General features: G+C 41.3%; 1 protein-coding gene across 3 annotated transcripts in view; it reads right to left on the reverse strand.

Annotated features, from left to right (window-relative positions):
* FNIP1 (folliculin interacting protein 1) overlaps positions 1–16,072 on the reverse strand; it is a 64,717-nt gene that overhangs the window by 44,751 nt on the left and 3,894 nt on the right. The window lies entirely within an intron of this gene.

Raw genomic sequence — 16,072 nt, forward strand, 5'->3', positions numbered from 1 at the left:
TGCTGCCTCTGCGGCGCGACTCCCGCATCCCGCCCGGTGCCGCTCCCCCTCCCCGCTCCAAAGAAAGAGCGCTCTGTGTGCTCAGTGAGGGCTCATTAATATTACACGGGGAGAAACGGACATATGCAAGACAATTGGATGGCCATAGACAGGAAAAAATTAAATACGCAAAATAATGCGCTGAAAGAAAACCCGACCAAGCCGGGTGGCTGTAAACAAGGTTTCCCGATTGTGCTCCGGGTCGTGCGAGGAAGGGTACCCAGACATCTCAACTGCAAAGCGCGTTCTAACAAACATTAAATAGCAAAGAACTATTTACCAAACTTTAACTCTAAACTGTGGGGGAGGAACGAGACAGATAGACGGGGAAGTGAAGAAGGAATTGGGCGTTCAAAAATGCAATGCACATACATTAAAAGCCATCTAGTCTTGTGATAGGCGGGGCTAATCACTCATACTATTAATTCTTCATGATCTTTGGATAACACTCAAGTAATACATGAAGGCAGGAGGCTACAGCATCATAGTTCCTACTTTATTTTTTCCCCCCAGTGTCTGAAAACCTACAGGTTTTGCCAATATTTTAAATACATAAGCAGCAAAAATAGATTTATCATCAGGATCTCCTGCCACTGCATCCCACAAGCCAATGCTGTTGATGGTTCCCCTGCATCACAGAGTGGGTGAACTGGTGCACCTGTTCATGGACTTTGGTTCCAAGACCATAAAATCCCAAGAGGTCAGATGTTGCTTGTCCTCTGAAATGGATTCCAAAGCAGAACACACAGCTTCCTGCTCTGCTACACATCTCATGGGTTAAATTCAGGGAGAAATCCTTAATCTCTTGCCACTGCAATGGTTTTGTTGCTGTTTTATAGGATGGTAATATTTTTATATTTGATGCTGGACAAGTGTTTTGACACAAAAGCAGCAAAACTAAAGAGAGATAAAACCATCATCTTTTGTTACCATGCTTCACAGGAAGTTTCTCATTTAGAAATGAAGAATTGAGGTCCTGATGCCACAAACACATACATTACAGACTTGGCTTTTCATATGACTAGTGCCAGGGAATTCAATGGAATTACTCACATAAGCAAAACTGGGCATGTGCTGGTTATATAGGACCCATGCCTTAAGCCCAAATCTTGCCTTTAAAGCTTAAAATGCCAAACTTAGGAGACAAAAGCAGTAACATCTGAGCACTCCTAGCTACCTTCTTGACCTAGTGAAGGAATGCGCAGTGCACAGTAACTTCCTTTACCTGTGTCGCAAAGGCATCGCTCTCGAAAGGTTACTGATGTCAAAAGTGACCTTTTTTCTTAGACATGCAATGCTGAGAAGTGCCCTGTATTATGTAAACATTTATTTACAGGAGTAACATCTAAGGTTTCCATTTTACCTCAGGGTAACCTGATGCGTATCAAAAGAAGTGCTTTGAAAGCTGACCCAGCCTCCATCCAACAACTGACCAGGAAAAATACTGGAAGGAATTTCTCTGCAAATAGACAGACTCAAATTGTTACAGAGTAAACAGTGCTTTAGCCAGATCAGTGAATATTTATTGCTTGAGGAAGGAATTCAGATATTCAATGTTTGTTTATACACACTGTCACCACTCCCATATCCAAGAAAACACTGGAGCATCTTTAACATGAGATATGCACCATCCTCTTCTCTAGGTGTATATCCAGGCCCATCTTTGAAAGGGTGAAGGCTTTCCTTTTTTTGTGTCTAAAATCTGAGCTTGAAAAACAAAGCTGGTAATACTACCCTGCTTCAGAAAAACACTCAAGTTCAAAAAAATTAAGCTATCAAAATCTCCTGTGATAGCCCATCACCTGCCAGGAAGATATTTCAGTATCCATGCACACCCAGCCAGCTGCAGATGGGAAAGATGTGGGTGATGGTGTTCAACCACATCCAGCAGCCCAGAGCCCAATGGGCCCTCTGCAGATCCCCACGCCCAACTGGGGCTGGGGCCTGTTCTGAAACAGACAGAACCCAAAACAAGCCTCAAAACCAAACAGCACCAAAAATAACCACTTTCTTCACTCTAGCCAAACGCATTTCTGAAAACACTTAAAACTAATGCAAAGGCTCATCTGCACCTTTTGGGTATAAATCCTCTGATTTTAAACCAAGCAGACAACAGAGTTTGCTCCAACCACAGGCTAAAGAGTAATAAAATAATTTTTGGTCTTCACTGCCTTAACAAGTTTTTTCAGTCTTCCTTCTAAAGGAAGGCTTCCCTCACACATGTTGTAAACGCACACAACAAAGAGCCAGCGAGTGAGCCAAGAAATATTTATTGCTTAGTAATGCACAAAGGTAGAAGCTGGAAGCCACACTAGACGAAAAGAGAGAAAACCAATTAGGATTTTATTTGAAATCTGCCTAGAAATACTTGGATACTATTTCTCTACAAAACACTTGCCTCACTAGGATTACCACTGAGTTAGACTTCTAAACAAATGTGCTTTCTGTGCATTTTTGTATCCCCCCCAAAAAAAAATTTCTCACTGCTGGAGAGGAAGAGTGGAGATTTTAAAGTATGACTCTTCCATATATACTTGGAGCATACTCAAACCTGCACACAAAAACACAAGCCCAGCCAAAGGTCAGCAAGATCCCAAACAATAAGATCACTGCAAACAGCCCCAGGAGTTTCAAAACTTGGGCCCTCAATTCATTAAAGGAAAACAGATTGTTAAATTCTGAAAAGAGTGCTTTTGATATGAGATTTAAAAAAAAAACAAAACAAAAAAACAAGTTCATAAACTCTCCATATACAGGATTCTCACTAGCAGCACAAGGTCTCATGACTGGAATAAACTGTCTCTACCAGCATTGTAAAGGAGCATCAGCAACTACAAATCTGCCTATGAGCATTCTTGGAGGGTAGAACATGAAACAATTATCTCTCTTTTAAGAACATGGAGACCTCAGCAGATTGACTATCCACTGCTGTAATTTTTCATGTCATGATAAAATTCTGAAAATAAAAATAACTATCAAAGTAAAAATTTGATGCATGGTTAGGCTACTGAAACACTGGTGTTCATTTTGTATCACATTTCCAGTTGCAATCTACTATAAGACACCAAACAAACCTCCATAATACCAACTGGTACTGCAAGACAACAGGGCATTTTCCCCCTGCCAAACAGTTATTTAATTGTGCACACTCGGGTGTGCAGAGCAAACTCTTCTGCTGCATCTAGTAAAAATGAAGTGTAAATAGCTCAGTGTTGTGTGCATTTAATGAAAAGTTGGGGAGAAAAAAGTTCCAATACAAATTGCTTTTGATGAACATAGCTGGAAATAGCATAGTTGTTGGAAATAAAGACTCTCCTAAATCACCCAGAATTATGTAATGCAGCAGAGAAGGGTTCTGGGGGGCAGTCTGTGCTCCCTCCTTTGTGCTGTGCAGTTCTGGAGATGTCATGAGAGGTTCAACAATCCTTAAATCCACACACACAAAACTAACTTGACAAAGCAAAATCAAGCTCGGATTTATCAACTGCAAAGTTTGCTTACGGAACTTAATGGTGAATTGCTGCTTTTTATTTTGGAAACTGTGAATATTAATAGATGAGACAATGAAGAGAAAAGACAAATGAGAGTCGAGGTTTACTGCAAGACCTCTCCTGTCATGAAAATGAAGACATCTCAGAGGAATCACTAAGGCTCCACTATTGTTATCAACACCAATATTAATAATAATAATAAACCCTTGAAAGATTCCTGATGGAATAAGGGAACTTTGGCTCAATACTCCTAACATTTTCAAATTTTAAATAGACAAATATTGAATTCCCTGTATTTATCTTCAGCTTAGAGTGTCTTTAAGGCTTTTATTTTCAAATACTTCTCAGAAACCGTAAGGACTATGGCAGTTTTATTCTTTTTGCACTGCTGAAAACTAAGATTTTTAATATATTACTTCAGGAGACATTAAAAGAAAAGTTGCAAGGTGCATAACCAAACTGCCAGTGTGCTCTAGCTATGCCTGACATGTCAGCTGATTCTTGCAACAAGCAAACACATCTAAATAAGCTTTTTTTTTTTTTAACCAGACAGATACATCTAAAAAAAATACATTTTTAAAGGCTAAAAGACTAGAATGTAAACAGCTGCAATTTTTTTATGTCATGCTTTTTAACCTGTGAGCTGTACCAGGGTGGGTGATCCTGTGCCAAGAGTGCCAGGATATAGTGGGTCCCTGCCAGGTCTTCTACCCAGAGCCTCCTTTTCCACCTTGAAACCCCCTGGCCTGGCTGCAGGCAGCCAGGATACCTCCAGCCTGGAGATTCCACTCCATGGAGTGCCCAAACCACTGTTATCTCCAGTGCCAGCACATGACAGCCACCAAACCTCTGGCTGCAGCCACTGCACCTGCTGCACAGCCCTGCAGCGACCCATGAGCCTCTGCTGTGTCAGGGTGCAGGGAGACATCTCCTTCTGCTGATTAAAACATTCTGCAATACTTGTTTTGTGAGTTTTATAAGGGGGAAAAAATATGGCCTTGCTGGTGAAAGTCATCCAGCACAGGCAAGGCAGCATGGGGCTTGGAGCATTCCTTGGCTGTAAGCCACGGTCCTGTAATTGATTAAGGTGGCTGCGCTTGTGACTGAGTGATAATTGAGAGCCTAATAAATCTCCACACAAGTATTTGTCACTCAGGGATGGAAAGCAATTGTTATGGACCTTTGTAACGAGCCACAAGTGGTAAAATTCCAGCTAATATTAAAAATACCAAGAAAGCCCACAGACCACTCCCAACTTCCTTGCCCAATGTTCACATTCTGTTAAATTTCCTGGAGTGTCAAATGCACAAGAACTATACTTTCAGGCTTTCAGCTAAATCATCCCCAGCACAAACTCAAATCATTCAAATTCCTCAAGATTATGTTGAGAACTCCCTGGTCTTCCTTCCCCCTACCCCAGATCTCATTTATCTGCATAGGCAGCATTGCTTTAGCCGAGGTCTACGTGCTATTCTTCTCTCTGGGCAAAAAAGAAAAAAGACAGAGCCACAGCTGTTCAGGGTTGCTTGGAAAAGGAGGAAGACAGAGGTAAGTAGTTATTCTCCAAAGATTCACAGGGATCAGTGCCTGCACAGCATTTTACTCTGTCCCTCATGTGACTTTAATTAGGTGTTGATTCACTCAGTCATGAGACACAAGGAAACAGGGCTGCAAGCCCCAACGTCAAAGTAATGCCTGTTCTGCCAGTTTCTGTATTAGCAAAGCACAAAGGGGACATCCAGTTCTGAGAAGCAAAACTTGTGTTTTCTTGCCCATAAACCAATCCATCACATCATTTCAACCTTTCCATATTGAAAAAAAAAAAGTAAAAAGGACATATGAATTATTTCAGAGAAAGATGCTTGTAGATTCCCTGATTATTCTTGCCTGTAAGAGCCAGGAGCAGTGCAAGTGTCCACAGGGTGAGCTCCCTGGCCAGGCTCTGAAGCCCTGAGAGCAGAGTGTCCCCTTCCATCTGGTAATCCAGGTCCAAGCTGCTTCAGGATATCAGGATTTCTTCTGAGGTTTGTTTGTTTGCTTTTGGAAAAAGAATACAAGCTATTTTTCTGTGGCTTTATTCCTGTTGTTAAGTGAATTTCTTGGCTTCCTTAGCACCAAAAAGCTTTTCTGTTATGGGGTCTGGTTCCCATAGCAACAGGCTTTAAAAATATCAAAGAAATTTTCAGGACATGGTAAACCAATTTCACAAACTGTGTATATGTTTGTAATAGGAAAAGCTGGCGGACAATTATTTATATGTACTCAGTTCAAACAAGGTTTGATGTAGGAATAATCCCAAGATGCTGCTCTCAGCCCAAAGCCTGGGGTTGTAGAGGACTACAGTGAACTTTAGCTTGCAATGTTACCAGGTCATTTATCAAGACAGTCACATAAAAGTAATAGATGACAGTCATTTTTCTGATGCAGGTGACATTTAAGCTCAGTATGTCACTGAAAAGTATTAAATGCCAAAAGCTTTTTTCCTGAAGAATACAATCCCCTAAAACTTTGATTTTAAACATTGTGTGTTTGTAGTCTCACCCTCCTCATTTGTGTAATTTTACAACTTTTTTAAAACACATGCCTAGTGCTAAGCACATCAGTGGATTCACTGGGAGCAGTCAAACTACTTCCAGACTTAGAGCACATGCCTAAGCACAGTGCTGACTCAGCATTATTGCCCCCACCAGCTTTCACCAAAACCCCATCTCAGTTACACAGGAACAACTGCAAACTAAAGACAGAGGATGATTATACAAGCAAGTAAAAGAAATTCGTATCTATGGAATGAAATCCCAGGCTGCCCTATTTGTATGTGATGCTCATTAATATCAACACCCCCCAAGTCCTAATTATAGATACTCCCCAGGAATCAACAACTGCCTGACATGAGTGTTGGTCACTGGCCATCTAAGCATCCTGCAACACCTTCAAATGTCTGATGTGGCCCAGTTCTGCAATCATTCTGCACACAAAGTGATTACCTGCTGCCAGAAGACTTTAACCCATCCTTTTAGTTAACCCTCAAAACCCCTAAACGTCAAGTACATTGCATTTCAAAACTACTGCCAGGCTCTGAACCAGAAACAATTAGGAATGATTTCATAGATCTGTCAAATAACACTACTGAATATTTAGGTGGACTGATCTATACTACAGCTGCTTTTCAGGAGGGAAGACTTTTCTAACTTGGCTCCAACCCGTGCACTGAACATCCCTCCCTTACTGGCTCTACAAGTCAAACAGGCCCCTGCTTAACTTGCAGAAGGGATGAGATCTTGATTTGTGCAGATATTGCAAGAGCCCCAAGACTACTGTGAGGAGCCCAGACTGCTTAATTCTCTAAGGCAAGAGTCATGCTGCTCAACTGTTTTCCAAATTAAGCATGTAAAGGTGACCTGAAACTATTTCAGGTAGGTTTATATAGAGCAGACAGTAAAGACATTGGTTGACTTCACTTTTATGTAACTCATAAGGACATGAGGACAAATAAAAATCAGATGCTTGAACAAGCCACAACTTCATTCATATTAGAAAAAAAATAGAGACTATCAGAATATTGGAGCAGCCTGGCACCTTCAAACAAATGCACCTTAAGTGTGAGGTCCTAAATGCTTTGGTTCCCCAAAGCAGAAGAACATGTAAAAATGCACATGTAAAAAGGCCCATTCAACCTTTAAACCAAGCTTAACAAAGTGCTCTACTGGGTTTGCTCCATTGTGCTTTGCTCACTGCTGCAAGGAGCTCTGCACCCTCAGACTTTCTGCCATCTCCTTCAGTGTTCTAAGTCTCACTACATGCTCACGGTTTTGGGTTTCCAAGAATGGTAGGAATGGAAAATACAGGGTAGCACTGGCCATTGCCCAAGCTCTCCAATACAACTATCCATCTAGAGGGATTTTCCACAGCAGAAAGACTGAGCTGGTCAAGTATTACTGAGAACCCCACATGACAGATACATGGCAGCTTCAAGCACCAGCTGAACATAGCCCTTACATGCCCCAGAGCTTTTCTTACTGCTAAAATCTGTCTGTGATAAAGAAAACTGCAGGTTCAGCTCAACATGCCCTCCCTGGGTATCAGCACTGAAACTCACTCCAAACACACACCTTCCTTATCACAGAACTGAGCTGGAACACACAGTCCAAACCAGCTCTCCCTGACAGAATCAACAGAATCACTTGATAAAACCTACGTTATTCTACTGGGAGAGGCTGTACTTAATCAAGATAGATATGTATATTTAGTGTATGTTCAATAAACCCCTCTCTGCTAGTAGTAACCAAATTGATGCAAACATAATTCCAAACACTCCCAGCCACAACAGCTTGCCAGCAGATTTCAGTCTGCCCACGTGAGCATCCTTAAAATGTGGAACCCGAAGAAGCCTAGTGCTGCAGGAAACGTGCTGTGAACCAGCCACAGCAACACACAAAGCTATTTATTCCACTGCATCAAGAGAAAAGAAAGGTTCTCAAGCTGGACAGCAATAGCTGTCAATGCCACTAGGACATTTTGGACTGGGTTGTTTTATCATGGTCTTTCTAAAGGAGCTGTTGGCAAAGTAATTGCTCCCTTTGCTTTTTGTTTCTCTTTCCCCTTTTCCTGCTCACGCACATCACTTGATGTGACACAACAGTAACCTGAAACAGGATGCACGCCACTGCTTGTGGCAGAGGAGGAAGGGGCAGCACAGCACCCAGGGGAACACTTCAGAGAGGAGAGGCAGCACTGCAGGCCTCAGAAGACACCAAGAAGAGAGCAGAAGAATAGAAGGGAAAGCAAGATGGGATTTAATTCTCTTCTTCTGTGTATGAGTTCATGTGAGTAAATACAAGTTCCCAAAGCAGAGCAGCAAACAGGGACAGTGAAAATGAGGGAGAACACTAGAAGGAACAAAAAACCCTAAGCAAAATGAATCACAGTATCACTAAAACTGGAAAAGTCCTCCAAGATCATCAAGTCCAAACTTTGGCCAAATACCACCATGCCGACAAAACCACTATATGCTGTAAATGGTATGTACGTAATCACAGCAGCATCACACAACTGCTTCCAACTGCACTTGCATGTGTACCTTTATAACCTCCTGAACACAGGGCAACTCCAAAATGCTTATATTTATACAGCATCTATCAGCCCCCAAAAACAAAAAAATCTTAGCATTGTGGTTCTGATCGTGCAAAGGAGTCTGTCTGCCCAGTGTTACATTACGGCAATTTAGGCTTGTCTACACAGTGCACACAGGGAATGAATTTACCTGTCTCACTGCTGGGGGAAACACCAAAGTCCTTCTCTCAGAGGCAGCAGCTGAGCAAGGCAGGCAGGTTCCTGCTCTGTGGTATCCTGATTACTGTGAGCTGAAACAGGTGCTTGCACACTCAGAGCCATGATACCAAATGAAGACACCTGGGTGTATTTTCAAATACACAGATATGTGTGTTCTGTCTGACACAGACAAATATATACGTACATGACACAGATCTAACAGTGAGGTCTTTCCTGCTCTTCTGATCTCTCTTCTCTCACCATGAATATCCTTCAGCAAAGCTCATGGCTTTGGCACTGAAAGCCTTCAAACCCCAGTGAGGATGCTGAGGACTTCACAGAACTGGGCCATTTGGTATTTGCTTTATTGTTTAAGTTTCTCTTTATTTTAATTTTTATATAAAAAACAATTTCTTGTCAAATTTCCCACTCCCTCTATATTTTCTTTTCCTCCATCTTCTCTATCTATAGAGATGAGAACAATTGCCATTATTGAATCTTACATTATCTTGCATGGGTTTTTTTCTCCAGCATGGGCATAGACTATGTCACCTCCTGAGTGCAATTCAGATGATTTGTCCTGCTAGCTACTAATAGAAAAGACCAGTATTTACATGAGCATATACTAAACCTAGGTGGGGAAAACCCAACAAAATCCCAAACAAACAAACAAACACACACACACACACACAAACCCACAATACCTGGTGTCTTATCTTCTGATCCTAATGTGAGAAAAAGCCTTACAAACACACAAACATAAGCTACCTAGCAGTTTCTGAGCATGCTTCAATTGAAAAAGAAAATCTGATGACACATTTTAAAGTAGCTACATATTCAGGCTAACCAAAATTATTCACTTGCTGATAACTGCAGAAAAGATACTATGGGAAAAAAAAAAACCTACTAAATTTAAAGGAAGTGAAATAAATTAGTCTTATTATAAAGTGATATTTTTGCTTATCTGAAAAAAGTTTGATAAATATTTATTTATACAAAGATAAAATTCTGTTATAGTCTCAAAAGAAGTTAAAGTTTCTTTAATTTTTTTTTAATTTTTTTTTTACTTCTACACTTTTTTATTATGTCTGTTTTGGGGGGAAAAAAAAAATATGTCAGCAGTTCATGATTAGCATCTCTTGTATGACCAGTAATATACCCAGTTAAGAACCATCATGCTCCTTTTCAGAGTTTCTTAGTAATCCATGCTGTCTGTAGGACAATTTCCTTTTCTACTGAGCAAGTAGAGTAATTTCCAGTAACTCACAGCAGCTGAAATACATTTAAGTACTGAAAAAACCAACCACTTTTTTCTGTCTGACTATTTAAGTTCTATGGCAGTTTGGGCTGCCTTTAAATAGAAACACAGTACTGTAAGCCAATTCACTGTAATGACATTTGAGGCATTTCTTTAACTCTGTCTTAAGGGGTAATACTGTTATTTTTCCTGTAGGAACAAGAAAATTCTGGCAGACTTCTTCCCTAGCAGCTTCTCAGATGTTCAGATAATGTCATTCAACTAGAACAAGCTTCTAAGAAAGAGCACATGCTCCCCCCAAGTTCCACAGCCTGTTCCCTGCACAGCCAACCACATAGCTTATAATCTGCACCCATTCTTCATTAACACCTGAACTAACACAGTTTTTCACTACAAATTTCTGGTATCAAGTTTCATAAAAAGGAGTAAACAAAGCATTCGGCCAACTCTCCAAATGGCAAGAACATTTTCTAGGTAAGGCTTCACGGGGGCAGAGCAGAGTGCGCAAAAATACTCAACAAGAATCTCATTCATTTCCCACTGAACTGCTCACACATGATGTGCTTCCTTCTGCCCAACTGGAGTCTTCCACAATTACCCACAAACATGACAAACTAAGTGCTGAGTACACAGGCTTGGGAAGCCTGATTTTAACCTTGGACATGCATGAGACAAGAGAAACCTGGGTATGTAGCAGGCAGTGTCAATACTCATCAGAAAACAAAATAATTTAGCTAACAGACGTTTTGATATTCTGGTATCCACAGTAGTCCAGGGCTGGCCTTTCTTGAGGTCACACTACAGCTGTTCCCTGCAAACTATGCAGGGCAAACTATGAAAGCACATGACTCCTGTCTTCCTCCAACATGCCCATACTCTGGCTGTCCCCAGGACACAGTCATTGGAAACTGGAATGGACAAAGTGCAGCCAGCTCAGAGCTGCGCAGGTCCTCACGGGCAGGAGACACCCAACAGCACCCACAGCATTTTCACTGAAGTTAGAGAAACTCAGCTCACTCAAACTGCTGTTCTCACATTCTCCACCAGACATGACAGAAATCAATCAAAAGGTTTAGAAATTACTGAGGGGAGTGCAAGGCCAAGCACTGCAATGTGTGAACCACCATCTCCACAGCTCCTGAGGCTAAAATAAAACAAAATAAGAAGGCATATAGCAAAGTAACAGTTCCTTTGGGCAATGCTCAGACAATTTACCTTCTCTCTCTTTGAGTGGGAAATGACACAAGAACTGTGGTGAAGATACTGCTCTGGCTTAAACAGGCACAAGGCCAGGATCTAAAGTCAGTGCTGAACTGCATTCAAAGTTTCTTCATTTATCAACTAAAACAGATGGAAGAAAACTGTAATTTGGCTCCTGTTTCTTCCCAGCTCTATATCACACAAACCAAAAGAGTAGAAGGTTTCTGGTACTATTACAAATTTTATGTTTTGCTGTTATTTTAGCTGGAGCAAGGAGAAAAAAAACATTTGAAGGTGCTGAGAGTGAGGCACACAAAGATCTGGAGGGGCATGAAACACCATGAATGTGCAGGGCATGATCAATGCCCAGAGTAAAGGAAATGTGACTGTTCTGTGATGCATTTTACTCATTTTACACAAAAATAACTAGGGATGTTGTGGAACTATCCTGGAGAAATAGAGCAGGATCAGTGCTGTGCGATGGATCACTCCCATGCCAGTAGCTCACTGCTGTCAGCAGGGGCTGTTGCAGGTCCACACTTGGGTAGAGCCAACCACAGGGCACTGTTGGGCTGTTGATGTGGGCAGGAGTACTTACAGCCAGGATTGCTGCTACTGACACTGGCATCAATGCAGAATCCTCCACCTGTATAACATGGGTTCCTTCAAGGCCAAAGTTCCAAAGACAGATAATATACAAGAGCTGGAAGATACCCTGATTATCAATACAAAACCATCAGACAAGACTGTTAAATATAAAAAGTTTTTACATACAGTCAAACTGTGTAAGTCCAAAGGCCTAACTGCTTGGTAAGAGCTATGAAATTAGAAAAGACAAAAAACTTTATTACAAGCACATTTTACTTGCAGATGCATCTCCCATACATGCACTGTTAATACTCTATATGTAGTTCATGGAGTATCTAATGCTGCAGTTCACATGTTTGAACAAGTTTCTCTGCAATGCATTGTGTTCTGAATAATAGCATCTCCAGAAGCTATCAGTTTCAGAGAAGAAAAAGACTGTTTACACAAATGTGCAGAATCAACAAGTAAAAGCTTCAGTTGAGCACTAAGCAACATTGTTAACCATGCATTGTTGTCAAAATAAATAAATCCTTTTCAATACAAAGACTACATAATAATCACTCACATGTCTGTGAAGCAGAACATAATTGTATTGTGTGTATTGGGCAGGTATTGTTAGAAATTAATGATTGAACATAGTGCTTATGGTCACATTCCTTAGGCACAAAAGAATCACATGAATTTTGTGCAAATATATTTCCCATATATGAATTCTGCTACTACTCACTGTAAGGTGGAGCAGCCAGTGCATTAGCTAACTGATTACTGATTAATAAAATTATTTCCTTTTTTTAATGGGCATAACTTTTATTCTCCAGCAGATATTTTACAGATTAAGGTTCTCTATCTAACACCACAAATTTAAAATGTTTCAAGCACTCAGACACAAATTCTGCTCTTGGCTGATTCTGGAAGCACAGCACAACCACACTGTGGATTCACTGCTGCAACTGAGCTTTGCATTTTTCCTAACATTACTCACAAACATGTGATCCTGCAGACATCCAGTTCCAGATGTAGCACTGGGAGGGAACACAACCACTGAGCATGAAACCACTGCATGCATTAGCTTCCCCTTGTAAAACACACTGCTGAAGTGGTCATCTCGAGCATTCAGCCAAAATTACAAAACAAGTTGCAGGCTCCAAGTCACACTGGTCCAGTTTATTCCAGAACAGAAGCTTGGATTCATCCAAGCTGTCACCATGAGCATACGCTAACTCAAAGCATAACAGAGCATACACAGAGCAAAGGATAAAGCCCTTTGAAAATACAAGGACAATCTATCAATCAGCCAGATGAGCTGATCATCCCAAGTCCGCAAGGTTTGGAACATGAGACACGTAAACACACCCTCAGTCACCTGAAAACAAATGGTGGAATTGTTTCAGAAAAGGAGAAGACATCACAGTGCGCAAGCAGGTATATATACCCCATGCTCTTGGTACATCCTCATGCCTCGTGACCTCACCTGGAGTAGGAGAGTGAAGAAACAGAACCCAAGGGTTTGTAGAAACACCTTCTTACAACACTTGCCAGTGTAACCCAAGTGTGAGGCACTTCCACTCAAGTATATCTATATGTACATGATTCACCCACCCCAACCTCTCCTGAGAGATTTCTAATTTAGAGGAAGGAGTTGAAATGCAGGAAGGGGAACCAAGAAAGTGACTGTTCCAAGGGCTGCTCAGGGAGGCAGGAGACTGCAGCTATCCCCAGACAAGGCAGGCCATCCCACAGGGAGGAAGCGATGCCGCAGGCTGGGAGGAAGCCGAGTGCGCGCTGACGGTGCTGACCTCGTGATGGCCAGGACGGGCAGGGCGGCCTCGTGATGCCAAATTCTCAAGACACCACGAGTTCCCAGCCACCACAGCATATGCCAGGAGGAAAGGCAATAAGGGTGACCCTTCACCTGTTAGCTACTTTTGTAATGTGCTTTACCTCCTTCTAACAAATGAGAGAAAAAACGAGCAGAGGCTTTTTCACTCCACCATTCCTGTTCCCCATTCCACTGGTGATGGGATGAAGCCAAGGTGAAGCAAGGGCTAGGCAGAGGTCCCACCAGGGCAGGGAAAAACTTTCCAAGGCACGAAGCCTGGCAGACACAGGCACCCCAACAGTTTTCAAATTATTTCATTTTTCTCTGCGCTCACATGCACCTAGCATGCTGGGAACATCAATCCAAGTTAATTCCGTTCAGATCTGATGATGATATAAGTAAATAATCACTGGATGGACTGCCAACCCTCTGATTATCAGCTCCTTCAGTCACTGTACAGACCAAGCTTGCAGCATTGCTTTATTCAAAGCCAGCACCTAATTTTCAAGGATATGCTGGGTGTTTTACAGGCATCATATTCCCACCTGGAGAAGCACTGGGAGACCTAGAGAATGGTGGCAAGGAAGGCTTGGAGAGTGGCTCTTTCAGAAGAAATTAACAAAACTATCTCCAAGCTCCAGAGGTGCTCAGTGGAATCTTGTCATTTGTATGTCTCTGTTTCCAAGATGAAAATTGACTTTAAGCACTGGAAGGTACATAAAAACTTACATGACAGGAAATGCAAAACAGATTTTGGCAAAAAGAAGTACTTTAGAAAACAGCAATATATTTCAAAACACAAGCCAAAGTCATAATCATAGCAGAGAGAAAACTGTGCATAAATCAAAGTGAAGTATTTATTAAAACTTGGTGCACTCAAGCTAATGAATGCAACCAAAAAGCCAAAACCATACTCTTACAGAGATTACAGAAGAGATGGATTTCGATAAAAAAGCAAAACCTAAAAGGACGTTAAAGGGCAGAATTAGCTCAATAAAAGTACAGTAACATTTGAGATGGTTAAGAATTCGAGTAGTTAAAAATTATGGCAGGAAAGCTTTTTAAATTCATTGGATAACTGGAAAAGATAAAAAGCTGGACCTATTACAAAATGAGGTCCAGCTAATGCTCTTTTGGAACAAAGACTCTGAGGTGGTGAAATTCCAGGAGTTTTACAAATATTGACAAAAAGCCTCACAGAATGCCAGAAATGAACAAACATCAAAACATGCTGCTTCATTAACGACAGGTTTTGGTCAGGCTGGCCTGATGCACTGCTGAGGAACAACTTTAAAAAGCCTTGTGCAGAACTACTTGGATCAGGAATTTGCTGGTTGTGTTGCTCCCAAGAACTGACACAATTTGGCAAGAGATCTGCTTTCCTGGGCTCAGCCAAGCTGCACACAAAGCTACCTGCTCCTGAGAAAAAAGTTCTCTGGGTAAAACTTTTGACTGGAAATACCAATATAAAGACAACTTTCATGTTCCTCCTTCACTGTACTCCAGCCTCCACTTTAAAAAGCTGCAGTAGTGTGGCTACACATTAATAAAAGTCTCTGAGTCTCTTTGCACTTTTTTTCAAGAAATTAGCCCCTGGTTCAAGAAGCAATTATGCTTTTGAAAGAAAGCACATACAGTTTTACTGTGCAAGAACAATAGCTCTGCAGAAGAACTGGCTCATGAAGCATCTCTGTATCAAGCTACCCATTTACAACTCTGGGTTTATTGTAATTCCCTTGATGAATGCCACTGCCAAAAATTATGTGAAAGGAAACAAATCTCTGCCACAGAGAACAGAAAGAGTCTGGGCTGATGGGGAATACTTGCCTAGACAGATTTCAGGAAATACTACTTTGCAGTCAGCCTGAGGCCAGTCCTATCTCAGGAACCTGGCAAACTATTCTCTCAATAAAGGAGCAGCACATATTACTAGAAGACCCCAAGAAAGCACATATCCAGGACAACCAAAAATGGCTTTCTCTATCATAAAGAACTTTTAAAATTATTTATTCCTCTATCTCCCAGCTTGAAAAACAGCACTCGTTCTCAAAAATACCTAGATAACCAAAGCAAAGCCCTGAAGGAAGAATGTGCCCAAAGACACCCCACACCATTGGTAAGACCTGAAACTGGAATGGGTTCTGTCAAGCTTGAACAATCACCACACAGCTGTACCTCTACAACAGGTGCTTTAACAAGAGCAAAACAGAGTTTGTAAACATCAGTGGAATGCCCCTCAGGGTGAGATGGATCTTTAGAGTTCCCTAGATTAAAATAAAAAAAGAGACACTGAAGCTTTTATTGAGTCGCAGTGTAAAAAGAACTCCTGATTAATAATCCCTCTATCCTTGAGCTAGGCAGGCTGGATGTCTAGAGACAGAAGGGAACAAGTATTTGAACTTTACACAT

This window comes from Haemorhous mexicanus, chromosome 15, assembly GCF_027477595.1.
Source record: "Haemorhous mexicanus isolate bHaeMex1 chromosome 15, bHaeMex1.pri, whole genome shotgun sequence".
NCBI lineage: Eukaryota > Metazoa > Chordata > Aves > Passeriformes > Fringillidae > Haemorhous > Haemorhous mexicanus.